This window comes from Sminthopsis crassicaudata, chromosome 4 (genome assembly GCF_048593235.1).
Source record: "Sminthopsis crassicaudata isolate SCR6 chromosome 4, ASM4859323v1, whole genome shotgun sequence".
NCBI lineage: Eukaryota > Metazoa > Chordata > Mammalia > Dasyuromorphia > Dasyuridae > Sminthopsis > Sminthopsis crassicaudata.
Genome location: NC_133620.1, coordinates 427,906,331 through 427,920,788, shown reverse-complemented (window position 1 = coordinate 427,920,788; position 14,458 = coordinate 427,906,331). Strand labels below are relative to the sequence as shown.

General features: G+C 38.9%; 1 long non-coding RNA gene across 1 annotated transcript; it reads left to right on the top strand.

Moving 5' to 3' along the window:
* The first annotated feature begins 295 nt into the window (after nt 1–295).
* LOC141541414 (uncharacterized) lies at nt 296–13,866 on the top strand. The gene is made up of 4 exons (XR_012481787.1): nt 296–509; nt 1,952–1,997; nt 7,016–7,051; nt 13,081–13,866. It is a non-coding gene; the product is annotated as an uncharacterized LOC141541414 (long non-coding RNA).
* Nucleotides 13,867–14,458: the final 592 nt, after the last annotated feature.

Below are 14,458 nucleotides of genomic sequence, written 5' to 3'. Positions count from 1 at the left end.
ACCTAGTGGAAACAATTGAACAACAATAACAAAGACCTACAGTCAGTCAACACAATCCAATGGGGGAGACAGCATATATGTACATATATGGAGAGAGAGAGAGAGAGAGAGAGAAAGAGAGAGAGAGAGAGAGGAAATAGATAGAGATAGATATAGATTTATATTATACACAAAGTTTATGTAAGGTAATTTCATAAGGAAAGACCAGGACAGAAGTTTTTCCAAGTTCTGTTCTTAATCAAAGGAAAGCCCAAGATCCCAAGGTTAATGGGTTTCCTATTTGTGAAGAGGCTGATTTCCTTCAGATGGTGACTCATTCTGAAAGGGTCAGGCTGCAAACTGAGGGCCATTGTTCACAGGAAGAAAGGTCAGACTTTCCCTTCTTCAACCCTGCTCTCTGGGCACCCAGACAGCAACACACATCAACAAATAATCAGGGTGAACTCTCCTGAGCCTCACCACCAAGCTGGATGGCACATCACATGGTCCTCACGTCATCTAGTAGGCTGGTGAGTCAACAGAGAATTCTGTCCTAGCAGGGCTCAGACTTGGCTGTTATGGGAGGGCTTTGGAGGCAGGAGATTCCCTTCCTCTGGCAAACAACATAACTGAATATAAAAGACCAAACTCAAATTTTAAAAATATGTGAATGTCTTAGTGGCAACTGCAGCAATTAGAATGGTGTGTGTATATATTATTATGAATTGTTGTTCATCCTTCAGAAAGGACCAATGATATCACAATTGACTTGCATTGGGTGAGTAGGTAAGTCGTGAATAAAGAAATAAGAGCTGAGAAGGCTTCATGCAGAAGGCATTTTGAGAATAATTTTGGAAAAAGTGAAGCATGTTACAGGTCCCCAAAGGGGCCATATCTTAGAATTTGAGCATAATTGAGCATCCTTAATATTTGAAGTCAACAGTGGCCAACTCAGAATGGATGGGAGAACAATCAAAGTTACAGGCAAGATACTTAAATTTCTATGAACCTCAGTTTCCTTACTTGTGAATTTGCAGATTGCTATCCCTCAAATATCAGTTGTAAATTAGTTGTTTGAAACTGTAAATGAAGTGTCCCACTGGGAGATTCTGCTCATTGTGGTTAGGGTTAACCAACAAAAGTCTACATACAACAATAAAGTAGGTCATAGGATCATAGATTTAAAGTTGGAAAAGTCCAACCACCTCATTTTACAAAAGAGAAAATTGATCAGTTGAAGCTTGGCCCAATATTGATGATATCGAAAGCCTGATCACATTACAGAGCAATGTTTTTATGAGAAATATGTTCTGACATCTCACTGGGGATACCAAGTACGTACATCTTCCCACTTCCCACAGATGTGGGATCTGTCACCACATATATAGGTGGTAGTTGTTACCCTGGTCTGAGGCAAGAACTCTTACAGGGACTAGTTGGACTGGTAAGTAGAGGAGAAGGGGGTATATAAGGGATAGGAGGTATGGAAAGCATGGTTTGGTGGCTGGAAAAGCTGACTAGGAACACAAGCTAGATAGCTGTGTGCTTTTTATTTCTAGATGGCTCAGTGTTTAGATTGCCAGGCTTGGTCTTAGGAAGAACTGAATTCAAATCTGAATTCTGACATTTATTAGCTAAGTGATCCAAGCACATCAGTTCACCATTATCTGCCTCAGTTTTCTCAGCTGTAAAATAGGGCAAATAATAGCAGGGTTTAATTCCCAGAGTTATCGAGAGGATCAAATGAGCTAAATAATTGTAAAGCACTTAGCAAAGTTCCTGGCACATTGTAAATATCATATAAATATTTATTATTATTATCAATTATTATTCTTTCTTTGACCACTACCACTTGCTCCTACTACTAGGAGACAGACTGTTGTTTCTTTATCTTGGTAACAGAACAGGTTTTTTCTTCCCTCCACTTCCCTGTCTCCTTTATCTCCTCCCCTTCTTGTCTTCTTGTCACTAGATCAGAACCAGCTTTGATGACTGACCTTGGTGGAAGTAAGAAGCAGGTAAGAGCCAGAGTGGGAGGTTGAGGGAAAAACAAGAATGTTGGTCAAAGGCTGCCACGGAGTCTGCCCAGCCAAGAGGAAAGAGATGGGAAATTCCCTGGGGCAGGCAGCTGGAGGAAATTCAGGGCCATTTTTATGTGGCAGTCTGAAGTAAAGGGACTGCTTGCTGTTGTAATCCCTTTGATATTATGACTTCATGAAACCTTATCTATTCGGTTTTAAGGGCCAGGAAGGCACTACTTTAAATTATAACTCATTATAATTTAGTTAGTGACTATCTTTAAAATTATAGTATGTCTTCAGGAGATAGTAGTGTGGAGGCCAGAAACTGGGAGTGACTGATAAGAAATGTGGGAAAAGGGAGAGTTCTGAGAGGATTTACCTACTACTCAGGGTTTAGTTGAGGCTGTGAGCCCCCATTAGTGGTTTGGGGCTAGGAGAACTCCCACACTCACTGCCCTGCAAGTATGGAGAAGGGTGGGACAGAGAGAAAGGAAATCTGGCTCTATTGCCAGTGGCAGCTGGAACACCTCAGAGAAACTTATTCTTGGCATCCCAGGTTAGTTCTCAGAGCATACCATTCTTTGAAAACATTGCTAAAAATTAGTGATCATTAATCACTCTTTTAGACGAATTATGGGCTAAATAATCACAATTTGCACTTAACCAGAATTTACAACAAAGAATTTTCTTTTTTGCTATAACTGTCAGGATAAAATGCCCCTAATCTGTGTACAAGATAAGGAAGATGATAGGTAGGGTAGAGAGGGAGTGAATGCAAAGACAAAAAAAATTAATAATACTGGTCCCTATACTTGGTGATCTTATGTTTGCCAGAAAAGGACTCAGATAAATATAATTCAGTATAGGAAAAGATGGGATAAAGATCCAAAGTGCACTGGAAAAATTGGACAAGGGAGAGAATGGTTTTGGTTGTAAATGAGGTGATTTAATACTAAAGGAATAGAGCAATTCTAAAAATGAAAGAAAGAAATTAATTCTCACAGGATCAAATGAGATAATAGATATAAAAAATGCTTTGCAAACATTACTATATAAATGCTAGTTGCTTTTCCAGAAATGGGGGATATCTATTCCAATTTGGGGAAGCAAGAGGCAGCATGTCTATTAATTTGGCATACCTGGAATGTAGTGTGTGAAAAGTAATTTGAAAAAATGGTAGTTTGGAATTAGATTATGAGGGTCTTCAAAAGCCAGTTTGACAATTTTGTATTTTATTTCAGATGCAATAGGGAGTTACTGCAAGTTTATTATTATTTTGGCAAATTTGGGCAGAGGGGATTGGTGGATAAGGGAAAAAACTGAGAGAGCAAAGCAAGACCATTACTGTACATTTAATACTTTCTACTCTTTTATTGATTTCCCACTTCCTCAATGATTTCTAGCATAATCTAGTCAAAAGACTTGTTTTTGTAACAGATTAGCTGCTCAGAACCTGTGTTCGTGAGTAAATTTTCTGGGTTTTAATCTCCTTATGTGAGATTGCATTAACCATGTATTAAGTGCTTACTATATGTCTGTCACTGTGCTAAATAACAGGCATACAAATATAAAACATACAACTGTCCAGTTTTCAAGAAACTTACATTTTAAGAAGAGTCAGTATATATAGAAGTGGAGTTACAGGAAGGGATGTTTTGGTCAGGGAAGTCATGGGAGTGGTATGAAGTCTTAAGATAATTGATAATAGTTGTTTGTCCTTCATTCTTGAAGAGGACCATCGTAATAAAAATAATAATAAACACTAATAATAATAACAACCCTTTAGCACTTAGTATGTTCTAGGCACTGTGTTAAGTGCTTTACAAATATCATTTGATCCTCATAACTGGGAAATGAATGCTGATTTTACAGATAAATAAACTAAGGCCTTCTTGATGATCCCATTTGCAGTTTTCTCAGCAAAAATACTCATTTGACAGATGAGGAAACCAGGCAAACAGGATTAAGTGACTTGCTTAGGGTCACACAGCTAATATGAGTCTGAGACCAGATTTGAACTTAATGAGTCTTCCTGATGTCAAATCCAGCACTCTGATCTTCCCCTAATTGCATAGTAGGTACTTAATAAATGCTTATTTTCTTGCTTTCTATGCCATCCCCTCCATATGTTGAGCTCGGAACGGCTGGCCTTTCTTGACTGGCTCTAGTTCTAGCTTTCATCATATCAATGTCATCATTCTGGCATTAGTCACATAAAGATTGTTATGATGAATAAGTCCTCCTGAGTTTACTTTCTCCTGAAAGAATTAGTAAAATGGAGCTTCTCATCCTAAGAAGCTGAATTCTAGATACTGGGCCATGGAGATTCCACTAAGGAGCATCCCTGAAGCCCCTATTTTGTGTTGGTTTCACCTTTAGGTTACAATATGGGGAAGGACTTGGCTTGGTAAAGAAAGGGGAAAAAATGTGCAAAGGGAGGGGTGGCAATCCAAGTGGGGGGGACTGGGTAAAGCATTAGGAGGTAGGAAGAAAAAGCCCTGTCCATGGAGACAAAAGGCCAAGTTGCCCATTTCTGACTTTGTAATCATGGACAAATTATTTCCTTTTATGAAACCTGATTTTCTTCCACTATAAAACAAAGATCATAATCCTTTCACCAACCTCCTTCACAAGAAAGTACCTTATAAATTTTTTTTTGTTGTTTTCTCCAGACCAGTGATCTCAATGACTCAGGAAATTCCCTTTCCCAATGCAGATTTGCAATGATTTGGGCAATTTATTGACTTAGAAAGTTCCCTGGGGTAATAAGAGCTTTAGCAATTAGCCCAGAGTCATATGATATATTTATCAGGGGTGGTACTAGAACCCAGATCCTGCTGGCTCTGAAGCTCACTGTCTCCCACTTCACAGTTCTTAATGCTCACCCACATGCATCTACATGAGTTATGATTACTCTCTCTGCTTCCAGATGCTTCCCTTTCTATCCATCCTGCACATACCTACCACATGAATCTTCCTGAAGCACAGTTATCACCATATTCCATTCCTACTCAAACACCTCCAGAGTAGTCCTACTGTCTCTGGAAAATTTTGGGTTTGTTTTGTTATTTTTCAGTCATTTTGGGTTTGACTTTTTGTGATCCCATTTGGTGTTTTCTTGGCAAACATACTAGAGTGGTTTGCCATTTCTTTCTCCAACTCATTTTACAGATAAGGAAACTGAGGCAGACAGGATTAAGTGACTTGCCCAGGGTCACATAGTCAATAAGAATCTAAGGCTGGATTTAAATTCAGAAATTCCTGACTCTGGATCCAGAGCTCTATCTGCTAGCTGCCTACTTTCACATTCTTTCTTTCATGCTGTTCCTCCAATTTGGAATCTTCTTGGCTCAGTATCTTCACTTTACAGAAGTAAATTTTACCCATCCTTTAAAATCTCCCTTAAATTTCACCCTCCTTGAAGATTCCTCTGAACATCCCAGTCTATAGAGTGATCTCTTCTTCCTCTAAACTCCTGATCATGCTCCTTCATTTTTCTATTAGAATATAAGCTCCTTGAACTCCCTATATCTGTATTCCAGGTGTTTAGAATAGTGTCTGGAATTCAATAAGTATTTAGAGGCAGATGTTATCTAGTCCAGTGAATAGAATGCTGGGCCTGAAGTCTGGAAGACCTGAATTCAAATGCAGATTAGATTTTTACTAGTAATAAGCCACTGGACTTGTTACCTTGGTTCCCTCAATTGTAAAATGGAGATAATAGCTAATAGATGCTATTAACTAAAGATGTTGTAAGGATCAAATGAGATAATATTTCTAAAGCACTTAGCATGGCACCTGACATGTAGTAGATATTGTATAAATGTTGTCTATTATTAACATTTAATAAATACTTTGCCATTCATTCATTAGGCACTTAGCATGTTTGTAACTATTAGTTGTCTTTTTCTATAAACATTCTTTATCTTCCCATTTAGGCTATAAGTTCCTTGAGGTCAACTACTTTGTCTTTTATATACTAGGGACTCCAGCTTCCGCATCATGACTTTCTACACAACTAACACATTGCAGATCAGCATACGAAATTTAATGGGAATTTGGGGGGAGTCTTGTGGAAGATGCAGATGACAATCAAAGGCTAGCAGATGATTCAGAAAAAGGTTTAAAAACTCAGGAATGCTATATAGTACCATCATATTTTATCTTTTAATACCATAGTAATTAATAGTTCTTCTCTGGTATGCAGGGAAGGTCAAAAATGTTTATGTGGATTCTCCAAATTGTGGGGACACTATACCCCTAACCCTGCTGATATGGAAGGAATAACTATATTGGTGTGTGTTCTGGGTGCTGTAGGACATAATGGAGAAAAAGTAAGGCTTAAGGAGAATCCACATAACCCATATGACACAAACAATTTTTACAAAATTGAAGCTAAATTAATCTTGGATTGAATGAGAGAGAGAGAGAGAGAGAGAGAGAAGGATAGAGAAAGGGAGGAAGGGAGAGAGAGAGAGGTGGGGGAAGAAGGAGGGAGGGAAAGGAAGAAGGAGAAAGAGGGGGAGGGGGAAAGAGAGGGGGAAGAGAAGAGAGAAAGACAGGGACAGAGACAAGAGAGACAGAGAGAGATCAGAACTAAGTAGACCATAGGTTTTATTATAACCTTCCTTAATAAAACCACACTGGAAAGATTGTGTTCAGTTCTGGACATCACATTTTAGGAAGAATATTGATTAGCCAGAGAGTGTCCAGGCAACCAGATGATGAAGGACCTTGAAATCATGTCATATAAGGATTAGGGGTGAGGGATGCTTGGTTTGAAGAAAGAAAAGGCTCAGAAGGACACAATAAATGTTTTCAAATATTTGAAAAAAGAGGAATTAGATGTGTTCTATTTGGCCCTAAAGAGTGAAACTAGTAACAATGTATATATTTCAGAAGCAGAATTAGATATCCCATTAAGAGAATTTTCCCTGCCCTTAGATAGAGCTGGATAAAATTGAAATGAAACCCTCCAGAAAATAATGTTTTTGTTTTTGTTTTTTTCTCACCAGAGGTCTTCAAACAAAAGCTAAAGGGCCACCTGTTGGGTATGTTGTAGAAAGAACTCTTGTCCAGCTATAGTTGGATTGGTTTGTCTCTGAACTCTGAGGTACCTTCCAATTCTGAGATTCCAGTGAGAATATGCTAGCATGGCATAAGCTAGGGCAGCCCCTACTTAGCTGCAAAGTCAATCAATAAACATTCACTAAGCACTTACTATAAATCAGCCATTGTGTTAAGAAAGGGAAAGAAATCCCTGTTCTTAAGAGGTTCACACATTTGGAAGAGACAATAAGTAACTATATACCAATAATATAAATATATATGTGTGTGTGTGTGGGTGTACATATATATGCTATATTGAAAATAATCAACAGAGTAAAGGCACTAACATTAAGATAAATTTGGGAAAGACTTCCTATTATAGTTTTGACTTGAAGGAAGTTAGAAGATAGAGATAAATAGGACATGAAAGATAGCCAATAAAAAATGCCTTCAATCAGCCTTTCAATATGGGCCATGGATAGATTCTCCATGAGTATTGCTTAAGAACACATGTATGTGGGGGCAGCTAGATAGTGCAGTGGATACAGCACCAGCCCTGAAGTCAGGAAGACCTGAGTTCAAATCTAGTCTCAGACACTTAACACTTCCTGTCTGTGTGACCCTGGGCAAGTCACTTAATAATTTCTGAGACTAGACAGATTTGACCTCAAGTCATCCTGATTCCAGGTTCAGTACTCTACCCATTGTACCATCTAACAACTCAGAATTCTAAAGTGGAAAAGCATGGAAAGTTGTTCAATATTCATCTCACAGATATTATTGAATACCTAGCATACCATTCATTCAACAATAGGTAAGATTTATTAAGTACCATTAGTTACCAGGCATAGTGTTAAGTGCCAGAGATACACGGACAAAAACCAACTGTCCATGAGCTTAAAAAGCTTACTTTCTAGGGGGAGCTAGGTAGTGCAGTGCATAGAATGCAGGGCTCAGAGCCAGAAGGATCTGAGTTCAAAATGCTGTGTGAGTCTAGGCAAGTAACGTGACCCTGGTCTGTAAAATGAACTGGATGTGGAAATGGCAAATCACTCCATTATCTTTGCCAAGAAAATCCCATATGGGATCATGACAAATCGGACATTAGGCAATGCCAGAAATACAAAGAAAAAAAAATCAAATAGTCCTTGCCTTAAATAGGTTACTTTTTTTACTAGTGGAAGGCAACATGTACACAGAGGAGTAGATACAGATTATATACAAAGTAATTTGAGGGAAGAAAGGTAGAGATACTCCCAAATGGGGGGTTAGAATAATCATTATATAGGAGTTGGTACTTGAAGAAATTTAGAAAGGATAAGAGGTGGAGAGAAGGATGGAGAGCATCCCAGACATCAGAGAGAAGCTATGCAAAAACATGAAAGTGGGGTGATGGGATGTTGTGTATGGGGAACAGCAATAACTGCATAGTGGAATATATTATGTCTGAAAATAGTTAAAATACTCCACATAGAAGATGCCATTCTAGAGAAAACTAGAAGGAACTGAGATGAATAATACCTAGTCCTTGATTAACTATGGTGATAACACATGTGACTCTGATGTAAGGGAATGTGTTGCAACTTCCACAGCACAAATATTACAAGCTTCAAGTCAGAAATGGGACAAAATACTAAGAAGTTAGACTTAATAGGGATATTAGAGATGATGTAGTCTCATTTTACAGAGAAAAATGATTGATGCTGGGAGAGATGTAATCACTTGCCAAGCTATTTCGTGGTAGATATGAAACTAGAAGTTATCTTCTTGCCATTGTAGCTAGCTACTAATAGACCTTCCAAACTAGACTCCCAGAGATCTCATCCTGGGGCATGAAGGAGCTAAACAACCCAGTTTAGAATTCCCATCTTTGGGCCACATCCTCCTGGTTTGTGAGAGCCAATTTAGGCAGCTGACCCAAACCAACCAGGAACTCTGATTTCAGCTCTGATTCCACATACATAGTATTACTCCCCCCCCCCCCACCTCTATCTTTTGCTCAGGGATAAATGCAAAGAAATTTGGAATGGAATATCCTATAGTTCCCCATTTTTCCTATTATTTCTCACACCATAACATCTTCCTCTGGCCACCACTACTCTAGATGTGTCTCCTTCCTATGAAAATGCAATCCCATTGAGGGGCTTAGACTATTTTAACTTTTTGTCTCCCTAGTACTTAGGAAAGAAATTGGTACCTAATAAGTAAATAAATTAATTACTTTTAATCATGCATTTGTTAATTTATGCCTAATTCTCTTTTGATATCATATAATAGAAAAAAAATTAGAGATAGGAACAGAGATTCTGAGTTCAAATCCTGACTTTGCTACTTATGAGTTATATGGAGCCTTAGGCAAGTCAAGACTCCATCTGGGCCATAGTTTCTTCCTTTATAAAAGAAGAGGGGAGGGTTGGACTAGATCTAGTTTCTAAGAGCCCTTCTATCTCTAAATCTTATGAATGTCTATTCTCCTGCTCTTCTTACTTACATGACCCTTCCTCATACTTGGAGGGAGTCTTCACTATATCTAAGCCTTCAAGAAGCAGCACTTGACCAAGCATGTGACTTCTGTATTTAGTTGTCCACTCCAGCCCAGAGGTGGCCACTTAGATGAAAAAGGTCAGCTTGCAACTGGAGGAAGGAAATAGGGACTTGCCTATTAGGGACAGGAAGGCCCCCACTAGTGAAGACTGACCCCTTCCCTCCCTTTTCATTCCCTCTCCCCATCAGGAACTGCTGGGAATTTCCCACTTTCTAGGCACTTCCTGAGGGGCCTTCTTAATCTTGGTCCTGTAAGAGCAGTGGAGCTGTGAGGGGATTTTTACACAGCCCAGGAATTTGGAATGTCTCCCAATGCTTTCCTTTTTCAGATTCATTTATTCTCTCTTGCCTACTTCCTTCCCCCACCTCCTGCTAATATAACCCAGGTGGAGTATCTCCTCACTGTTGTGATGACAAAGAAAGAGGAAGCTGTCTGAGTTTTCTCAAAGCAAGACAGTTTGGAGACTCTGTCCCCCCCATCTTCCTTCCACTGGTTTGTGACTCAGCAGCTGGGGACAAAAGCCAGGCTTGGCAGCTGCAAAAGCTATGCGTTCCAAAACAATGGGACCACAATTCACGGCTTTATGGGAGAGGGAGGCAGACAGGCAGAGCAAGGCAGGACTGGGAGGCTGGAGCCAGATGTAGTTTTCACTAGTCCATCTCAAAGAATTTGAGAACACATTCCCCAGCCCCTTCCCATTGAGCCATTTCCAGTTTTGCCTCATTCTGTTTGATATTTCCTTTTATCCCCTCCTCCATGTAGGTCTTTAGAGGGTGATGGTGGGGGAGAAGAACTTTAATTAGCCAGCTGGTCCTCAGGAAGCCCAGTCAAGAGGGAAGAATGCTCTGCTGTGAAGTTGGGTGGGTGGGTCTGGAGCCTGTGGGCTGCAGATGGCCTAGGGCCCAGACGTTGGTCACTGCTTGCTAATTGAGACTGCCTTCCTATATCTGGGAAGTCTCTCCTTCCAGATGTTTTCTAACAGGTCCCCCCACCTGCTACTTACCAGAAATAAATATCATTGATTCTATGCTTTGGAAAGGACTTTTGAAGCTATACTCAAACAAGAGTTCCCTGTAGAACATGGTTAGTAAGGGTGACATCCAGTGAGGGAGAGTTTCACTCAGGTAGCTGGATGTATCCAGCACAGCAGGTCCTAACAGTTATATGACAAGAGAGATCAGTGGAGAACACGCCCAATAGCAATGTTATATCCTTTCACTGAACAGTAAAAGTAAATACATTACAGGGTTCTGTGAATTATGGTTTATGAATAGGTGTGAAATCAAATGTGAGTAAAGGTGTTACCCTCCTAAATCCTAGCTGTAATTCCCAGATTTGCTCTTTTTCCTTATTAAGTAATGTTTGTGAAAAGCATGGAGACCTTCAGGAGTTAACAAGTCAACAAACTCTTATTAAGCTTTTATTAATATGTGCCTGACATGTGTTAAGTTCTAGGAATATACATGTAAACAGAAAGAAATGTTCCCTGTCCTTAAGAAGTTTATATTCTAATAGGGAAAGATAATACACTAGGAATTGGGGGAGGAGAAGGTATTCAAGTTGGGGTGTGTAAGAGTCAGGAGCCAAATTTAAGAGGAATGAAAACTTGGCTAACTTGCCTTTCATCAAATAAAAAAAAAAAGAAGGAAGGGAAAAAGAAAGAAAGAGAGAAAGAGAGGAAGGAAGGAAGGAAGGAAGGAAGGAAGGAAGGAAGGAAGGAAGGAAGGAAGGAAGGAAGGAAGGAAGGAAGGAAGGAAGGAAGGAAGGAAGGAAGAAAGAAAGGAAGAAAGAAAGAAAGAAAGAAAGAAAGAAAGAAAGAAAGAAAGAAAGAAAGAAAGAAAGAAAGAAAGAAAGAAAGAAAGAAAGAAAGAAAGAAAGAAAGAAAGAAAGAAAGAAAGAAAGGAAGGAAGGAAGGAAGGAAGGAAGGAAGGAAGGAAGAAAGAAAGAAAGAAAGAAAGAAAGAAAGAAAGAAAGAAAGAAAGAAAGAAAGAAAGAAAGAAAGAAAGAGGGAAGGAGGGAGGAAGAGAAGAAGGAGGGAAGAAGGAAGGGAGGGAAAAAGGAAGAAAGAGAGAGAAAAAAAGAGAAAAAGAGAGAGGAAATAAGAGAGAAAGAGGAGGGAAAGAGAGGGAGAAAAAGTTGAGAACATAGTTCTTAGACTTGAGAAGTATTTGATGGGGGAGGGAAAGATGAGAGCATGTTCTCTACCAGGTAATCTTTTTAAATTGGTTACTTTTATACATCATTTCTAAGCTCGCAAAACCTTCAGTGGCCTCAGCTTTGCCAAAAGCAGAAGCTAGTCATTATCCTTCAAAAATTCTTCACAATTTTGCCCAGAGTTGACTATGTCACTGGAATCCATTAACAACAAACCTTTGACCCTTGTCTTCTGATCAAATACATCAATTAGCTCTAACCTATCTTTCCAAACATGTCCCACTACACAAATGTTTGAATCCATCCAACCCAGTGTAAATGCCTATTAGTAATAAAACCGAAAATGTTAATAGACATGACATTTTTCTCTAGAGTCCTTTACAGATTCTGGGAAGGATAAAAGAGGGAAAGATTCTTGATTAAATACAGACATTTAACTCTAATCTCTTTTTACTTCTTTGCCTCACTACTTACCTGAAATGATGCTACTTGGGCCTACCCTTCAAGAAAGTAATTAAAAAATCAATGGAAATTCAATTCTTGGGTGGGCCAGCAATAGAAAATGATAATGGCTTTGTTACTCAATAAAGTCTAGAATGTTAACGCAGAATGTGTTTTCAGATACTGTTTCCTTATTTAATATTTCTATGTTACCCAAAATTGTCTTGGGGCAGAGCATCATGTTGGAGGCCATGGGTGATTAGCTTTCCCTAAATGATTATAATCACCCATGGCCTCCAACATGATGTTGGAGGCCATGGGTGATTATAATCATTTAGGGAAAGCTCTCCAGGCTAGAAATGATTTGGATATAGATTCATGGTAAATACAATTATTTCTGGCAAACTTGAATCTAAATTGTAGAGTATGGTATCAGTACTGATGACTTCTCCATCACCTATCTTCTCACTATCTATCCAACAACATAAAATGGTTATTGCCACCTCTACTCCAAAAGAATGTTCATGCTCTTCTCCCTGCCTGGAATAACTTTCTTTCCCGTTTTCTATTTAACCAAAAAGCTATTCATCTCTTGGTCCAGTTCAAAACCTAGTTACCTCTCCAAGAATCTAGAAGATCTTCCACCCTACAAACATATCTCTCTCCTTGAATTTCTTATAGCACTGTTGACCAAGTCCAGTGCTGGAAACATAAGAAATTTTAGAGACACTGGAGAGCTCTCCCACTCCTCATATTCTCTAATTCTCTGACTCAAAATTACTTAATCTTGATTACTTAATTACTTAATCAATTTCCTTATTTTACAAGTGAATAAATTGAGGTTCATGGAGGTTTTTACTTAATTACATATTATTTTTTATTCCTATTTAGGGAGCCAATAGAGCACCAAGCTTGGAGTCAGGAAGACTCATCTTCCTTAGTTTGAATCTGACCTCAGAGACTTTGTGACCCGGGGCAAGTCACTTCACCCTGTTCACTTCAGTTTTCTCATCTTCAGATGAGTTGGAGAAGGAAATGGCAAACTATTCCAGTATCTTTACCAAAGGGGTCCATGAAGAGTCAGACACAACCAAAAAGACTAATTGACAACAATTTCTATTAAACAATGTATTTGGAAGCAGAAGATCTTGATCTCAATCTGGGTCTGTGGGTTCTTCAGGTCATTGCCTTGCCTTTGCTGGCCCTTCATTTCCTCATTTTGTAAAAAGAGGTTTAAATGAGATAGCCTCTGAAGTCTCTTTCAGCTTTAAAATGCAACTTCATATCATCCACAGGATTTGGCACAATCTTGAACACTAAACACATTTAAGCACTAAATAGAAACAGATAACACTTGCTCATACATCGACAGGAAAGATGGAAAGAAAAAACTATGCTCAGGAACTACTGAATTCTGAGCTATCTCCAAAAGTACATAAGGGAGATTCCTGAATGTGGCAAAAACAAAAGTCATTATTTCAGAAAAATTTCTTGGAAAAATTAAAATTTGAAAACAGGAAGGGCTTCATTATGAAGAATGGAAGTGGAGAAGTTCTAGGTATGAGGAATGATCAATGTGAAAGTTCACTCATAGGAATTGTTCAACTTGTTATGAAAACTTCACTAAATGTCTGTTTCTGTTCCTTCCCTCTAAATAAAATCACTGGCATTTCTTGACTCACCTCTCTCATTTGTTTCTTATCCATCTGTCATTCTTTCCCCCATCATATTTGGCAGCTTATTGGTTAATTAACAAATAAATAAATGGAAAAAAAATAACCTCAGATAAATGTATGTGGAGGATACTGAAGAAGGAACAGTGGGCTAGTTTGGGGGTTACAGAGTGTTAGTTACCATCCCTGTCCTCAAGGAATTTATGCTCTAAAATGGGCCCCTATTGGCTACAACCAGGTCCACGATATTCAAGGACTAATCATTCTTCATTTGAGAGTTCAAGAATCCTCAAATCCTCTGCATCTCCCCTGATCTGGTCAGAATAAATCATATCATATGATTTAGCAAAGCATTTACTTTAAAAGAATTCAAGGTTAACAAGTTCAGGATTCCCAATCTCCATTTCCCAAAGCACATTACACATGTCTGGGAAGGAGAAGAAATGGGAAAACTGGTCCCACCTCTTGCCTATGTAGCCTGAGCTGAGCTCATCCTGCTACATCCTAGACACAGTAGGAGCTGAAGCTGTCAGGTCAGTCTCAGAAGGATGCTCAGGGAGTGTTTGCAGCCACGAAGTTCAATCTAAGGATGTCCA